The sequence below is a fragment of the Pinus tabuliformis genome, chromosome 2_1 (genome assembly GCF_031772625.1).
Source record: "Pinus tabuliformis cultivar Carrire ecotype Pingquan chromosome 2_1, CPIR1, whole genome shotgun sequence".
Classification (NCBI taxonomy): domain Eukaryota; kingdom Viridiplantae; phylum Streptophyta; class Pinopsida; order Pinales; family Pinaceae; genus Pinus; species Pinus tabuliformis.
In genome coordinates this window covers 31,925,672-31,943,900 of record NC_142299.1, presented here as the reverse complement: position 1 = coordinate 31,943,900, position 18,229 = coordinate 31,925,672, and positions in this window count along the sequence as shown.

The following is an 18,229-nucleotide window of genomic DNA, read 5'->3' as shown; positions in this document are numbered from 1 at the left end:
TGGGTTTTTTTAAGGCCCCAAGATCTTCTGGGCTCCAGATTTGATGGTTTACCTGCAGATCTGATCATCTGACTACCATGCATAGTCTGTGCTCCCGATTCAGAGCAGATCCATGACCCTTGACATCGGATCTTGATGATTCAAAGGCCGCAGATCTGTAATAAAGGCAGATCTGTGACCCAGAGGATTCGAAGGTTGCAGATCTGGAAGACAGGAAAATTGCGAGCCTTAACCAGAGTTCCACGGGACTTCATCTTGTGGTTATATTCGTCCCATGTGACCGTCTTATTGTTAATTCTGTAGTCGCTGCCGCCAGAGCCGACGACTGTGCGCTTGAAATGAAGCTCTTCGCTGCCGGCGTTCTAGTAAACAAGCTTAACGAAGGCCTTCCTTCCCTTGTGCTCTTTCTCTTTATCGTCGTAGGCGTAAATGAGATCCCTCAGCTGCACTCCTCTGAGCAGCATGGAGTGGACCCCTAGAACGAAGCTGATGGCGTCCATGAGGTTCGACCTCGGTATCGCTTCCCAGGTCTTCCGTAACACTCGGAGCGGACTCGATTGGGAAAATCTTATCACTTATTAAAGTAACTAAACCACAATCATTAATTATGAACCATGGTAGGTATTTTTTATTTCAAAGGAGTCTGCATTATCTATGATGATACATGTAACAATCAGGTAAAACAAGAAAGATGTCATTGAACATGCTTGCAGAGATTTAAAATATTGTTGCATAATGGGAATACAAACTTGCATGAATTAAAAGGCACTCTGCAAAAATGAAACACACTAGGCAAGGAAAGAATCCACACTTCATAAAAACTTTAGAATAAAATAGGCGCACCATACACTATTAGCCAAAGATATAACGAGAATTAGATAACATGGAATTCATTAATTTGTGTAAAAGCGCACAATCAAAAAGGAAGAAAAAGTGTATCTATCCCACAATGAACATGTACAACGATAATAAGAAATCCACACTTAACACATGAAAGAAAGAAATATCCTAACAACACTACGATCCCTGCTAAAGAGGAGTGTCCTTCTTCCCTAGCATGGTGCAGGAAGAAAATGAAAGGTTAGTTAAGAATTCAACACAGAAATTGCAGTAGCATAACAAGATATGCTTATATTAAAAATAATATAAGCGTAAAATATCAAAATGTTAGTATTGTCTCCATTTCGTTCGTCGCCCTTCACATCAGACTAATTTTTTTTTATAAAGTCTTTTCGAAGCCCCAAAATTAGGAAAATGAATCAGTCATGAGAATTTGTGATTCCCATTATCATTAGGCTAACATAAATAATAACATGATATAAATAATTACAATCTATTTCTATAAGGTTTTTATGTGGTTACACCACTGTTGTTTAGACACAATTGTAACTTCTTGGGGCTTCTTATCTATCTACGTGGAATTACTTTATGCGGCCCTTGACAGTTGTCTTTGAAAATAGCAACTACAATCCTGACAATGAGCGGTGCAACAACAACTTCATGGTGTGACAACAACTCGAACCTTCTATGGTAGAAAATGGAAACCTGAGGTGTAATAACAACTCGAACCATTGTTAGTAGCAACCGTTCATCCATGGCTATCAGTAGATATGGAAATACCTAAAAGAAAAATATTGTGAAGAACTCTTCCAAATATACCCTAGTTAGCCATCCCAAAGAAAGCATTGCTTAATTCAATACTTAGCATAAAATAGCATAATAATATGCCAAAGAAAATATTTCTTCTTTACCAGAGGGAGTGACATTGTACTTGGATATTTTAGGTTCAAATGAGGGAAAATGTTCAAAAATGGGGAAGAGGATGCCTAAAATATCCTTAAATATTGCAACCAACATCGCACGCAACATAATAATAAAAAGTTTTTGAACCTTTAGGACTTTGTATTAAATAGTGTTGAATGAAGAGTGTGAGAGAAAATATTGAATTTCTCCATTGTGCCTAAATCATTACCTATATATGATATCATTTGTAGTATAGAAGACGATATACAATTACTAGCTAATGAAGAAAAATATTGCATCCAGCATGATTGCTTGGTTATTATAAGAGAATCCAAACCCCCTCAAAGCAAAATTAGAAGAGATGAATATCTTAACCTTGAGAATATCAGAGATAATGAAGATATTGTAGTCTTAAAACATGATAAAGGTGGGGCCATTGTGGTAATGAAAGTGAAATTTATAGGATGCTACCTAGTAATCTTATCTCTAAGGTGATAAACAATGTTAAAAATTCCATAATGTAATCCAACCTATATTACGGTATCAAAAAGAGACTAATTCCCTCACGATAAATTACACCTAGAATTTAGGGTGCCCAAAAAACTCCTAATAATGTTGTTTCGTTAAGACCAATAGTGAACGCTATCGGTTGTCCAACATACGAGCTTGCAAATTTTTTTGCAAAGTCTCTTATTCCAATGGTTAGCCATATAAATTCATACATTAGGGACTCTGAAGATTTTTTCGAATTAATTAAGGAGGATAGAATCAGCATGGATGACATTATAATTAATTTCGATGTGGTGTCCATCTTAACTTAGATCCCTCTAGAAGAGGAAATTATTGTGGTTAAATATGTGGTTAACCCAGTAATGGCCAGACTTATTGATGTTTGCCTTAGATCCACATTTTTTAGCTTTAGAGGTGAGTTTTATGATTAAACTAGTGAGGTGGCAATGGGATCTCCACTCTCACTAATAATGGCCAACCTTTACATGGAAAAGTTTGAAAGAAAATCTCATAACACTTATCATCTCAAACCTAAGAGTTGGAAAATATTTATTAACGATACCAATGTCATTTAGCCGCATGGTAAGGAGGAACTTGCTAAATTTCTACATCACCTCAACAACAGCTCAATAGACGTTCAATTCACTATAAAAGATGTTAAAAAGGGTTTCATTCCCTTCCTTGGTATTATTATCATAAGGAAACCTAATGGAAATTTGGATTATAAGGTATATCAGAAGAACACACGCACAAAAATCTACCTTCATGGAAACTCGCATCATCATCCTTCTTAGAATATTGGGGTCACTAAAATGTTAGCTTGTATAGATTTAAAAATCTCTCTCATTGATCATCGTGTTGATGGAAAATAACACTTAATTAAAGTATTTAGCAACCTTGGATACAACAAGAAAGATATTAAGGATTCCTTTCAAAAAGCACTAAGTCATGATGATAATCTTCCAAAATCTAGCATCCATATGCATAGGAATACTGTGTAGCTACCTTACATTAAGGGAGCCACTCACAAGATTGCAACAATTTTAAAAACTAAGGAGATTAAAACATGTTTTAAACCCCATACCACCATCAAAAAAATGATGAGGTCTGTGGAAATGACATTGAGTACTTCCAATTTAATGGTGTTGATACGATATATTGTTCATTTGGTAAATAATATATCAGAGAAACTAAGTATTCCTTGAAAGAAAAAATCAAGAAAAATGGTGCAAACATAAGACACAAAAGACAAAAAAACTCAAATATTGTAGAACATGCTAAGAATACTAAACTTCACACTTGCTTGGAGAATGATAAATCCCTTACTAAATAAATCCTCTATTACAAACATAAAATAAGCGAAACTCTCTCTCAAAAAAAAAAGTAATAATATGAATAAAGACAATGACCTCAAAATCAATAAAAAAATAGTGACTCCTTCTTAATAATAACAAAGATTAATCATATATAATATTACGAGCATAATATAACATATTATAATAATAATTAATATATGGCTAACTTTCTACATATAAACTATATATTATATATTAGGGATCTATATCAGGATTCTCATATGGGACATAATTTTATAATTTTAATATTTAATAAATATCTTTACATTATAAAACTATAAATATAAATTAGACTTCTATTAAAAAAATACTACAGATTAACTATATTATAATATATTATAAATTATAATCTAATATATAATAAAATTATAAAAATTATATGTTAATCATAATCGATCTATATTTATAACCTAATTCTATAAATATACATTATACTCTTTAAATTGTCATTTATTAAACACTATAGTATTTAAATCTATTAGAATATACGTCAGACTTAAAATATATATTAATATTTATAAATTAAATTATTTATTTTGTTTTTCTCAATTGGTGTTTTAATAGTGGATTTTGAATTATTTATTTATTTATTATTATTATTATATATTTCAATTTTTTAAAGTTTTGAAAATTTAATAATAGATTTTGAATTATTTATTATTATTATTATTATTATTATTATAATAATAATAATATATTTCACATTTCTTGAAGTTTTGAAAATGGATATGGTTGATGGTTTCGAAATGTGAACTATAATATTTACATCCATGGATCTTTGGTTATCAATCAATAATCTCAAACACAATAATATTAAAACAATACATTTTCTATTTATTTAATAATTTTTTTTAAAGTATTATTTGTGTATTGCAAATCTACGCTAATAAAAATTATGCATTTTTTCTTCGACAAAGTTATAAGATCTAGGTTTCAATATAATAATTAAATATAGTTATTTTAATATAATTTATACAAATATTTTTTTATATGATAATTGTAATGATGATTATTTTCAAATTGGTTTATAAGAATTTGAGAAAAGTAGGTGATTACTTTGATTTTATTATAATATTATTTATGTTTTTGCTAATTATTAAAGAATGTGTTCCAAAATCACTATAGTTTTGATGATTTAGGAGCTTAGAAAAGTTAGTAAATTATGATAGATATTTTAAAATTGTGACTTAATTTGGGTATATGTAGAGCATTGTAGAAGAAATTGTCTTTCATCTCAGTGTCATAAATATGATATATTTTCATGTCCATTGGTGTTTTCAGAATTTTCCAAAGTAGGTTTGTTATGTAGCTCATGGGAATCGGCTCATATTTTATGAATGTTGATTTCCTTCTTTGCACTAATAAAAAAATGAGATGCTTTTTATCTCATAAATTAAATTTTACCACATCCTTATAGTACCATAGCTTCATTTAACATCTAGCTAATCCTCTTTGAATATAGATGTACTCATATTTTTTAATATAATTAGTATTATGGAGAATTGCATGTCCTATATTTCCCAATGATTTGTTCTAGGGTTGGCATCTTGATGTCATCTTCTCTTTAGCTAATGGTGGTTTTGGTTGGTGTTTGAAGCTATTTCTAGGTGTCTCTTATTATCCATATTATTGATCTTATTCTTGTACACTAAAATACTAAATCATGGACATGCACTCAAGGAGGGGAATAATAGCTTATAAGAGGTGGATAGGATAGGGTGTGTCACCTTTATTTTTACATTATAAGCTATAAAATGGTTTTGCATCTACTTTTTTATTCTCTAATGCTAGAATAAATTTGACATCTATATAATATATTAGGATTGACAAGGGTATCAAAGACAATTTTTGTTCTTATCCCATAATATACTAAGTGTATACTAACTTTCACTTCTTTAAGTCCATAACAAACTTTTCACCCTCCACTTGTTGATTTATCAACACTATAGCTCCAATTGAGCTTGTCATAAATATCAATTCTAAGATATTTATATAAAATAGTGTATTCCAATATGTTGTTGTGATATTAAAAAAAAACAATTATTCGATACCTTATCACATTTTCTTATCATTCCCTTAGCTTTGTTAGTGTTCATAGGCATACCCTATCAAAGTATAATTCCTTTAATATTCTTAGATACAGATCAATATTAGGGGGATTCCTTTTCATAAGAACAATATTATTTTCATATAGATGAAGGATGATGACTAAACCAATAAGAACTAGGCCAATACAACTAGCATCTTCTAACCAAAATTATAACTTTTCAATTTCTATGCCAAAGAGTGTAGGGGATGCCATACAACCTTGTTGGAATCTTATTCTATAGTCAAATTATTCCCACTAGAACTTATTGTTTGTAAACATGGTAGTAATATTGTCATATATCCTTACTATAATAGTTCGCAACTCAAGTAAATTATAGCTCTTCTAACCTATTCCAAAGGTTCGTCATTAGCCAAATGTCAAAGTATTTTATCAAATTAATCAAACAAAAAATAATATAGGTTTCAATATTGTAACACTCACCTAAAATTATCTTAAGCATAAGTAGATGATACAGAATAGAACGATAGCCTCTAAAGCTATCTTAAACTCTAACTCTATTTCCATGCCTTTTGAGCCTTATGCTAATATTCCTTTCCAGAATAGTTTCACATAGCTTCAATAAGGTACAGTTAACCATAATGGTCTGGTAATTAGAGCAATTATTTCTAGCTGCATTTTAAAATATAGAAATAATGAGGCTTTGAGTCCATGGTTTAGGGAAGTCTTACCTGTCTATTAAATTTAAGAGCTTTTGGATGTAATGGATAGGGATGGCCCCTCTAATTTTTAAAGTATTTTCTTGGTAGACTTTTATGCCCATAGTTTTTTCTTTTACAAGTTGCTTAACTCCAAAATTTACATCTTGTATGAGAAACACTTTATTGTTTTTAGAAATGTTTGGAATGCTGTCCAAAATAATAAGGGATTCATAAATATTTTGTAGATAGGAGTTCTAATACTTTAAAGGAATCATAGATGGGAGGTGAAGGGAGGGAAGAAGAGAGAGATAGAGAGGGAGGAAGAGATATATAGATATGGAGAGAGAGGGTGTGTGTGTGTTTGGAGTGGGCGAGGTGAGATAGCAAGACAAAGATAGAGAGGTGGAGGTATACACAGATATATATGGATGGGGAGAGAGGGAATAATATTTCTTGTACTATATGTATCGATTTGATTATAGATGATGATTTATAATCCTATTTGATTGCTTGCACTAGATGTATTGATTTCATTGCAGATGTTGATTTATAATTATAATTGATTGCTTTCACTAGATGCATTGATTTCAGTTTAGATGTTGATTTTTAATCCTATTTGATTCCTTTCTCTAGATGCATTGATTTCAACATAGATGGTGATTTATAATCTTATTTGAATACTTACACTAGATGAATTGGTTTTATTTCAGATGTTTATTTATAATTATATTGGATTTCTTGCACTAGACACATTGACTTGAGTGTAGATGTTGGTTTCAAATCTTATTTGGTTGCTTGAATTATATACATTGATTGAGTGTGGATATTTTTTTCTAATCCTATTTGACTCATTGCATTAAATGGAATAGATGATGTTAATATTGAGGTTCTAAATCATTAAAAATAATTTTCAAGATTAGATGGATGGGGGAGAGAGGGAAGAAAATTTCTTGCACTAGATGAATTGATTTCAGTGTAGATGATGATTTCGAATCTTATTTGATTCGTTGCACTAGATGCGTTGATTTCAATGTAGATGTTGATTTCTAATTATATTTGGCTTCTTGCAATAGATGCATTGATTTCAATGTAGATATGGATTTCTAATCTATTTGAATGCTTACACTAGATGCATGGATTTCAGTGTAGATGTGGATTTCTAATCCTATTTGATTGCTTGCACTAGATGCATTGATTCTAGTGTAGAAGTTGATTTCTAATCTCATTTGATTACTTGCATTAGATGCATTGATTTCAGTGTAGATTTTGTTTTCTAATCCTATTTGACTATTTTCATTATATGTTGATCTTAAGGCTATATATTATTTAAAAAATATATTTTTTCAAGATATATTTAGTAATAGGTAGAGGGACACTATTAAGAAATAATTAGTTATCAAATGTTGTGATACCTAGAATTAAAATGAAAAGGATGTGTGAAAAAGGTGCAAATTAATCCTTGACAAAATCATATCCCTTCTTCGCCATCAACTAATTACTAATATACAATTACATATATTCAAAATGACTAATAGAGTAATTGCATACAACAATGTATTCAAAATATTTATAAGAGGAAAATGTATATTTATAAACATCAAAACAAAGCAAACTATTCTCCAAGGAGATGTGGTAATTGTTTTGAGAAACAAATAATGTAACCATTTTACAAATTTCTCGGCTCATTAAAAAAAAATTCCAAAATGCATTATTTCTTGACTTTGCAAAATAGACTATAGATAAAAAGAAGTGATCTAAATATTCTTGAAGGAAATAAATTATTTAAAACATCAACAAAGAAACAAATTTATTAATAAAACTACTTTTCAAGATATATTTTGTAATTATTAAAACTACTCTTTAATATATATTTTGTAATATTTGAAGGAACACTATTTACAATTACTTAGTTGTCAAAAATTGTGATACCTAAAATTAAATGAAATAGATGTGCAATATCAATCTTCCTGCAAACTATTCACAACATTGTTCAGTTGTCAATAGTTGGTGACTCGAAACATAGAGCTTAAAGAATGGCACCTGTGGATTTTATTCTAAAATTTCACTCGTCAAATTCTAATCACTTGCCATTTTTCATCACCAACTAATTACTAATAAAGAATTACATACACATATAAAAATATATCACAACTAGTGTCACATTCACAAACATTACCATCCAAATCCAAGCACATAAACACACAAACCATTGAAAGCTTTAAAAAAATCGTACAAACCATTCTAGGAAAGAAACACAGACCAAAATAGAGAAGACAATGATATAGTTATACCAAGCAAAGAAAACATAATGTGAATTTTTAATTTTACCTCATACAAATATATAATAATGATAATCTAAAAATGTGACCTTGTTGAACTCAGCCAACCAGCTTAGATCCATCTAACACCGGATCTATGGATCCATCTAAATCGCACACCTTTCCTCATGTTATACACACCAAAAAAAAATTTGCACCTCTAAGTATTTGATCCTTCTCGGCATATGATAGATGTGGTATTAGATGGACCTAAAATGGTAAACAACCCACTCGTCAATCCTAAAATAAGACTACAATTTTATCAATCATATATCAAACAAATAAATTTAATTATTCTCAAACATTGACAAAAGTAAACGTGAAATAAAATATTCACTGCTAGTTTGCAGATAACAAATATATCTCCTTATTTGTTTCAAGTTCAAAAAAAATAGTAAATAAGAAAAAATTGTAACTTGCTATTTAAAAATAAAAGAGTAAACCGTAAATAACTATTACATCACATATTTCCTTATTTGTTTCAATAAGAAAAAAATTGTAAATAAGGAAAAAAAATGTAACTCGCTATTTCAAAGAAAAAGAAAATGCTAAATAACTTTTACATCACTAGCTCACAAAACAAACTAAAAATAACAGTCTAGTACCTGTGAATACGCAATCAAATGGTACATAACTATTATGTCATAGGCAATATTTATGAGCATCACTCGCTCACAAAAGAACAGAAAATAACAGTCTATTACTTGTGAAAAGGCAGTAGTATAGCAGAAAAAAAAGGGAAAACAATAAAATATCATATCCACCAAAAGTTGTGGCTATACAATATAAAGAAAGGGTGCCAACTGTCCACGATATTAAAAATTTTTAAAATCCAATCGATATTCAAAAATGATAAAATCCAATGGACTATGCCTGATCAAAATAGTTGGTAAAGAGGCCCTTTTGGATAAAAAAATATCATCATAAGCCTAGGTGGGGGCTCTTTTGGATAAAATGTCTTGTATTCAAGTTCACATAGCTCATTTAAATAAACACTATTCCATTACTTAACCAATAGTGTGATTAAATAATAGTGTGAGTTAGCTAGCATTTTCATTATTTTATGGTTATTTTTATTATTGATTGAAAATTGAAATATGATATATTTAATATTTTAGAAAGAAATATTTACTTGTGGAAAAAAAAATAAAAACAACTGATTTATGTTAATAAAAAATAACTTAAACAAATAATACATTCTTTTAATATTCTTCAATACAAAATTTAGCTATTATATCTTTCCCTCCTTATACAAAAGAAACAATTGAAGGGCACTATGCTTTCTAAGGAAACAATATAGTATTGACGCTTATATACGTATCTTGTAGCCATACAATTTTGCAAGACATCCAACAAAATTCAAGTGTTGTAGTTTTATGCCTAATTCACGATAAACTAATTTCCTTTGAATTATTATTTTTTCCCTTTCTCTTGTTATTGATTTAATTATCCTGGGTTGATTGTGCCCTCTTGAATTAGAACATAAGAATTTAACTAGAACATAAGAATTTTTGCAAAAATATTTTTAAATTGTTGAATGAGAAACCAAATTTTCAATTTTTCATTTGAACAATGTTGTTTTCATTTTTCATACTAGAAATCCCCTTTTTCTTTTTTGTTTGTTGAAGTAAGAGATGATCCTTTTATTTCATTAAAGCAAAAATAATGTTACAAAATATACAAAAACCATCCGATATCATGGACTCAGGAGAGACAAGGGGCAACCTTCCAATTACTTGACCCCCCTACAACCGTCACTATCAAAATATTAAATTACACAAAAAGCTGGACTAAAAGTTTCTCCAACCATGTGGCAGGCTCAGTGCCTTCCACCCCCCAGCCCAGACAAAAAACAACAATCGCCACCGACTCACTTTGTGCGCCAACCAGCAGTAGAGGAAAAAGGCGCCCTAATAAGACTCGTGGAGAAAAGACTTGGTCCCACCAAAATAGCACAGCTGAAACTGACCGTAGATCTCGACGGCTATATCCAACGGCCAGGAGCCATATCACGCTGCTTAGAAGATCAGACATTAGTGTGCGATGGGGGCCGGTATTCCAGACCATCCCCTGCCATGTGTAGGAAGCCTAATGGGATTGCTTCCAAAAATCCAATACCACTTACCACTCCAGAGCCCTGCGATCACCTGGAAACTGCTTTGTACACGGTTTTCCATTCCGAAAGTGGATTGAAGGGAGATTACCACTACTTGAAAACCTGCAAATCTAGGCCATAAAACAGAACTATTAATCCCGACCATTGAATTGTTTCACATGATCCGACGGCAGAGGATCAAATTGCACCACCTAATAACACTGAGAATTAGCACTTCCCGCCAACTAGACCAGTAACCTACACGTTCAATCCCTGTCGTTGAAACTCTTCGCATGATCTGACGGCTGAGGATCATTTCACACCGTCTAATTTTACTGAACATTAGTGTGCGATGAGGGCAGTATTTTAGTCGACCCCATCGCCATGTGTAGCCCTTTGTATGGAATCACTCCAAATTCATCAAAACCATTTTCTTCTTGTGAGGGCCGCGATCACTAGAAAACCTCTCCTGACCCGGTAAACTGATCCTGAACAGAAAACCCCTAGTTTTGCGATTTCCTGGAGTTCCTGGGATCCTTCTTATATTTTCTTTCTCTTTGCCTTAAACCAGTAAGGTCGAGACTCTCATCAAATGGTCTTTTTTATACGAACCAGGGTCGCCCGATTGAGTCTCCATTGGAATCTCAAAAACAGAGCTGACTCATTTTACTATGGTCGAAAAGGAGCTGCAACCCCTTGAAGACCTGAAAGTAGAAAAAATAAGAAATATAGAACACCTGAATCAACTAGTTTCCATCTCCATGGCCCTACTCTGAAACACAATCCTATCTACATCTGCCTGGTCAGAATAGTTCGCTTTTAGCCTACTCTGAGGCATATCTTGCCAACTAAATGCAACCCTGTTCTCTGTGTTGATCACCCCTTGATTGGCCAGAAGATCAGCTAATTTTTTTTCCAATCTTCATACATGATTAAAACTGATAGTGCGAAGGCTATGGGGGTGCTGCTAAATCCATTGAAAGCCTGGATCAGGCGCCAGTTCCTTGAGACTTTTTCTGGCGTTGTGCCCCAACTGATCCTCTTGACTGATTCGATGAGTAACTTCGAATCAGCTTCAACAATCACCTTTTGTTGGTTATCTTGTTTTATTAAATCTAAGCACTGCTCCATAGCCATCAGTTCTGCCATATTATTAGTGGCTCTTCCCAAATGATAGTAGAAGATGAAAAGTACTCTACCATTCTCATCCCTTAACACACCTTCATGACCCGCAGAGCCCAAATTGCCCTTCGAAGCCACATCAATGTTGAATTTCAAAAATCCCTTGGGGGGGGTGCTAGAAATCTTTCTTGGAATCTAGGGAATTAATTCTCCTATCCCATCCCTGAGGTATAAGGCCCTGCAAACCCATATCATCGAGAGTTTTCAAATCCTCAGTCGAAGGAGGGTTCTTGTAGAGATTTCGCACAATACTGCTAATAATTTCCTTGATTTGTTTTAAGATCTGTTCAAAAAGGCTTTGGATGGCCTCTTTTCACTCTTGAAAATTTTGTTGTTCCTTTCTTTCGAGACATTCCAAATAATGAAACTTGGCATGATGGCCCATGCTAAGCTAAGAATCTCATTGTCTAAAAAGGTTCTTCTCCATCTATTTAGGGTATTGATAATGCTTCCTTTGTCCTTGTGAGTTTGTTGGAAAATGTTGGCAAAAGAATCCCATAAACTGGATGTGAAGATGCAATTGTTGAGGAGGTGGTGCATTGTTTCCTCTTGGGCTTCATAAAGTTGGAAGGTCCCAGGACACCCCTCTTCCTAATATTATCCCAGGTTAGGATTTTCTTGTGCAGAACCAATCACATGAAGAGTTTAATCTTCACCCATCATTGATGTCTCCATAGGTCTTGCCAAGTCTTATCTAGAGCATGTCAGTTAAGGTCAAGGAGAATGCGTTTTGCTTCTTTGAGATTAAATGTACCCTCACTTTTGTTTCCCCATCTTAGCTGATCTTGCTCCCATGATTTCAAAATCTTCCTTTGTTCTAACATATTTTTTAGAGTCTTTGCTTTAGCCTTCAAGGGGCTTTCATCCCTGAACTCAAAGTTCCTCCAGGTTCTCCATTTTTCAATATTGTTGGTTTGGACCCAAAAACCTTTTACTATAGATAACTCCTTAGAATCTGTATCTTCCTTGAGATCCCTTTAGTCTTCCTTTAACAAAATATGTTCTTGATGCCATCTGTCCTCCCAGAATAGGGCAATGTTTCCTTCTCTAACTTCCGAGAAGCTATTTCCTTGGACTATGCCCCTATTGTCCCACGCATTATTCCAGATGTGAGAGCCCTTATTATATCCTGACATTCTTATTACATGATTATTTTGCCAGATGTGTGTATATTTTTATTTCCAGATCCTTGCCCATTGTGCCTCAGGATCTTCAACCCATCTCCACCATAATTTATCTCCTAAAGCCTTCCTTAGAATCTCAGGATCATCCAGCTCGAGTCCTCCATATTTTTTTGGTTTGCATATTTTTCCCATGCTTCCAAATTGCTGCAGAACACCTTTGAGTGCTAGGAGAGTTGATAGCATGAAGACTGGGATTGATTGAAGGAAAACCTTGGTTAGCACCAACCTACCAGCCAAATGTAAAGATCTGAAAGTCCATTTCCTAATCTTATCTTGCCGTTTGCTAATCACTAGCTCCCAGATACCCTTGTATAAAGGATTAGACGTTAGAGGGACTCCCAAATATTTTGAAGGTAGGATCTCCCTCTGAAAGCCCAAAATTCTTGAAATATTTCTTTGAATAGCAATGTGAGTATTAAAGAAAAAAATCTTAGATTTGGAGAGATTAACTTCCATATCTGAAGCCATGGCGAAATCTCTAAAAATTTTCTTATAAGCTAGAGATTCTTTGACCGTGGGGATGCCTTGTAGCATGGTATCATCCACAAATTGTTGATGTTTTAAGGCTTGACCATCTTCAGTAAGTTGGGGAACTTTGACTTTACCAACTTCTTTAGCATGCCTGATAGATTTTCCCAACCCTTCCATCATGAGAATAAAGAGAAAGGGAGGGAGTGGATCTCCTTGCTTGAGTCCTCTTGAAGGAATAAAAGTCTCCAAAGGAGAACCATTAACAAGAATTGAAAAACTAGGAGAAGTTACTAGGGCCATTACCCATCTGATCCAATTGTGATCAAACCCAAAAGCCATGAGAACTTTTCTGATATAGTTCCAATTCAACTTATCATAAGCTTTGGCTATGTCCAACTGTATGATCATTCCAGCTTTCCTCTTGCTTGCTAGTGAGTGCAACACCTCATGAGCTTGAATAATGTTGTCGAGGATTTGCCTACCTTCCACATATCCAGATTGTTCTCCCGACACCAGAGTGGGGAGAAGAGGTTTGATTCTATTGGCCACAACCTTGGAAGTTATCTTGTAGACCACATTGCACAAGGCAATGGGTCTAAACCTATCAGGAGTTATAAGTGAATCTTCTTTAGGGATCAGGGCAATAAGGGTGGTACTATGCGCCTTCAGAATGGTTTTGTGCCTCCTGGAGTCTTCCACTACATTCAGAACATCTTGTTTTACAATATTCCAGCAAGCTTTGAAGAAATCAATATTGAAACCATCCGGACTAGGAGCCTTATCATTTTGCATTTCCTTTAGGACCTCACTGATCTCCTCTTCCGAAACTAGTTTGTTAAGGTTGAAATTGTCCTCATCGGAAACCAGCTTAGGTATGTGTCTTGAAATAACCCTAATGGATTGTTCCCTATCTGAATACGATTCCTAAGCAATACCATGAAAGTGTTGAACCAGCACTGCTGTTATTTCTTCATGAGAATGAATAAGATTACCTCTTTCATCCTTAATAGAATAAATCTTATTGTGAGCTCTGTTTGCCAGAGTGGATTTGTGGAAAAATCTGGTATTGCATTCTCCTTCTTTTATCCATTGCACTCTGGAGTTTTGCCTCCAAAAAATCTCCTCTTGTTTGCAGAAGTTCTCCCAATCTTGTTGATACTTGGTTTCCTGCTCATTTCTATCCTTATCGATACCCTCCCTGATGAGGGTTTGGTTGAGTTCCTGCATTTTTCTCTCAACATACTTTTTTCCTTCAAAAATGTTACCAAACTCCTTCTTGTTCCATTCCTTGAGCCTGAGTTTGATATGTTTTAGTCTTTTTTGTAGTAGGAACATGCTTGTGCCCTGAATGTTTAATTCTTCAGCCCACCAGATGGCTATGTTGTTGGCGAAATCTAGGGGGAAAAGCCTGATTTTTTCAAATCTGAAAGGTCTATTCCTAGGAGCACCAATACCCTGCATTTCCAGTTGCGTGGGCCAATGATCAGAGCCTCCAAAGGGGAGAAATATTGCAACTATGTCCTTGTCCTTAAGCATAAGATCCTCTGAGATTATGAATCTATCTAATTTGGAAGCCACCTGAGACTCTCCTCCTCTTCTATTGTTCCAAGTAAAAGTTCCATTACTCATAACAATATCCACTAACTTCATATTATCTATAAAATATTGGAAAGCACAAGAATATTTATTTAGAGTTCTAGTACCCCCTTTTTTCTCCGACAAAGATTTGATCATATTGAAATCACCCCAAAGATCCAAGGGATACTTGCATGTCTTTCCCTGAGATATTACAAGGAGTCTAAAAGCTTGAGTTTTCCATACATTCTTTGGGGGCCATACACATTCGTAATTAGGTAGACTTCCTTATCTCCCACTGGCTGAATGACCACTGATAGATAATCCCTTGTTTCCTCTACATCTATAATGTCAATTTTTTGGGGGTTCCAAAGCGTGAGAATGCCACCTATTGAATTCTATACTTTGACTTCCAGAAACTCATATTTATTGAGTCATTTACTTTGAATCTCTTTTATTTTCTGAATGGAACATTTAGTCTCCTGGATGAAGATTACATCCGGTGCTACTTGTTTCATTCTATTACTAAGTAACCTTTGTTTACTTTTACTTCCTAGGCCTCTAATATTCCAAGAAGTGAACTTCATTATTAAAGATTTGTAAAGGAGTAACTAGATAGGTCTTTCATCTTACTTGAGTCTATCATTAGCTTTCCACATTCCATCAAAAGCTCAATCTACTTTCTCCTACCTCTTTTCTTTCTTGGGTATCTAGGTCCAAGCCTGGTGTGGATTTCATAGCTTTCACACCTTCGTTCCTCTGCCTCTCATGATTCCCTTGATTTTCTAGCACTGTGATCTGAGTTTTCCATAAGAACAGTTGTTGAATTCTATTGAACTCCTCTGGAGGTAACGAATCCACTCCCTCCCTAGTTCCTTGTTTGAGGAATCCTTCTAGATCTAGATTCTCTTTCTCAAGAATCTCATGTAGTTCATGGTCTTCCATTTCCATCTTACTCCGTGTCATTTCTAGATCCATCTCCAATTCTATGTCGCCTATCATTTCTTCTTTCGGTTTTTTAATTTTTTTTATTTGATCCTCCTTTTCTTCGTTCTCCTTTTTCACTGGAGTGTCTCCCTTAGCCTGATCTGCTTTTGTTATCCCTTCTTCCTCTTCTAGTGCTTGGAATCTATTTTGACTGCCTTATTTCCTTTCATTTTGATGTGTCTTTGATCCCCTCTTGCTCTCTTTTCCTTTCTGGACCACTTTGTGAAAACCTTCATTGTCTTTCATGGTATTGGTTTTACTTGTATTTTCAGTTTTACTGAGAGGGAAAAATTTGAATAGATTCCCGTGCTCATGACATATACGACATCTGAATGGGATGTGCTCGTAATCCACTATTTGTACTCATTCTTTGTCAAACGCTTCCAATATTACCTCATCCGGCAGAGCACCAAAAATATCCATCTCCACACATATTCTTGCAAAGGATGTATATTTTTCCCTTCTGGTGGCTTCAGAATCTTTGAAAAAACGTTCTAACTTATTTCCTATGGTAGATAGGGATTCCAGTTGCCAGTAATCCAGAGGTAGAGAGCAGAGTCTTACCCAAACTAGGACCGAGGTAAAAGTTTCATGTTCTGGGACAAAATTCATGGTCTAGTGTCTCATGTATAGGCTTGCTGCCACATAAAAGTAGGGTTGTCCTTCGAAAACTCTATCCTTATCTTCAATGTTTGCAAAGACTACAGCAAAGAATCCCTTTGACCCGAGATCTTTTTCTATGCTTCCTTCTGGTTTCCAGTGGTATTTAATCCATTACTGTAATGCTTTTTTAGTGGGCCATAAACCCATGAAATTACAAGTGATTGCATAAGTCTGCATGTCGTCCCTATGTGCCTGTAGAGCAGGGTCATTCAAAACAACTCTAGGAGTGATAATAGTCTTTGGTTTGCATGGTCCCCTTCGTGTTTTGTCTTTTGTTCCTTGTTCCTTCTCCTTTTCCTTGCTTTCTGTAGTGTTGTTATTCTCCTTAGATTTAGAGCCCTCCTCCTCTTTTTCATTGTTTCTTTGCCTTTCAAATGAAGGATCTCTATCCTCTTCTAATGGCTTTTTTCCTCTGTTGGCCATTGCCAGCCTGTAGGGGGGAGTGGAGCTCCCTCCTGTGTGGCCCTCCATGGAGAACAAACTCTGCTAAACTTAAACCCTAGCTCCAGAATCGCCCTCCTGCGTGCTCCGCCCCATACAAAATAATACCTAATCTTCAAAATCCCCGTTTATTTTTTAATTACTTGAAGATGTCACATATTTTCCAAATCTTCATTGTGCCTCTTTACTTTAAGTTTTAGTTGAGAATTATGTACACAAAATTTAGATTTCGGAAAAGAAGCCGTGTACAACATAATGATTAAGGGGAAATTTGAGTGCCAAATCAGTGTCAAAAAATCAAAATAGTAGCCCTCTCCAAAGTTACCATGGAAAAAATCATGAGAATAAACAACTTTGGTCACTGTGAACAAGACAAGCCCATACAAAATATTTGATTATAACATAGGTCTCAAGGAGAAAGATATCTAAGAGAATTGGAATTAGAAGGAGGTAGTTGAATGTGGGGTTGAGACCATTTAGACAAACCAAAATATATGAGTACATCCACATAGAATGGATTATTTCACTTGGAATAATCATGTTGAAGGTGGGTGAATAAAAGAGGGGGTGATGCTATTTATGCCATATACATACCACATTGATTTCTCGAGGGGAACCAATGTGTGAAGCAAAAGATGTCATGTTGAAGTGGAAAGAAGTGAATGAATTGCATGATTTAAATGAGAATTAGATATTTTCAGAGGTGAACCAATGTGTGAAGCAATAGATGTCATGTTGAAGTGGAAAAATGTGAATGAATTATATGATTTAGATGAGAATTATATCTTAATGCAACAAAATTGCATCCTAGAATCAATACGTGCAGACTTGTGGGTTATGGGCCCACAAAAACTTATTCGAGTTTCCTCCTTTCCCTTTCCATATACAACCACACAACCAAAACTCACGAATAAACACGAAACATAGAGTCAATTAGCACAAAGCCTTCACTACTCC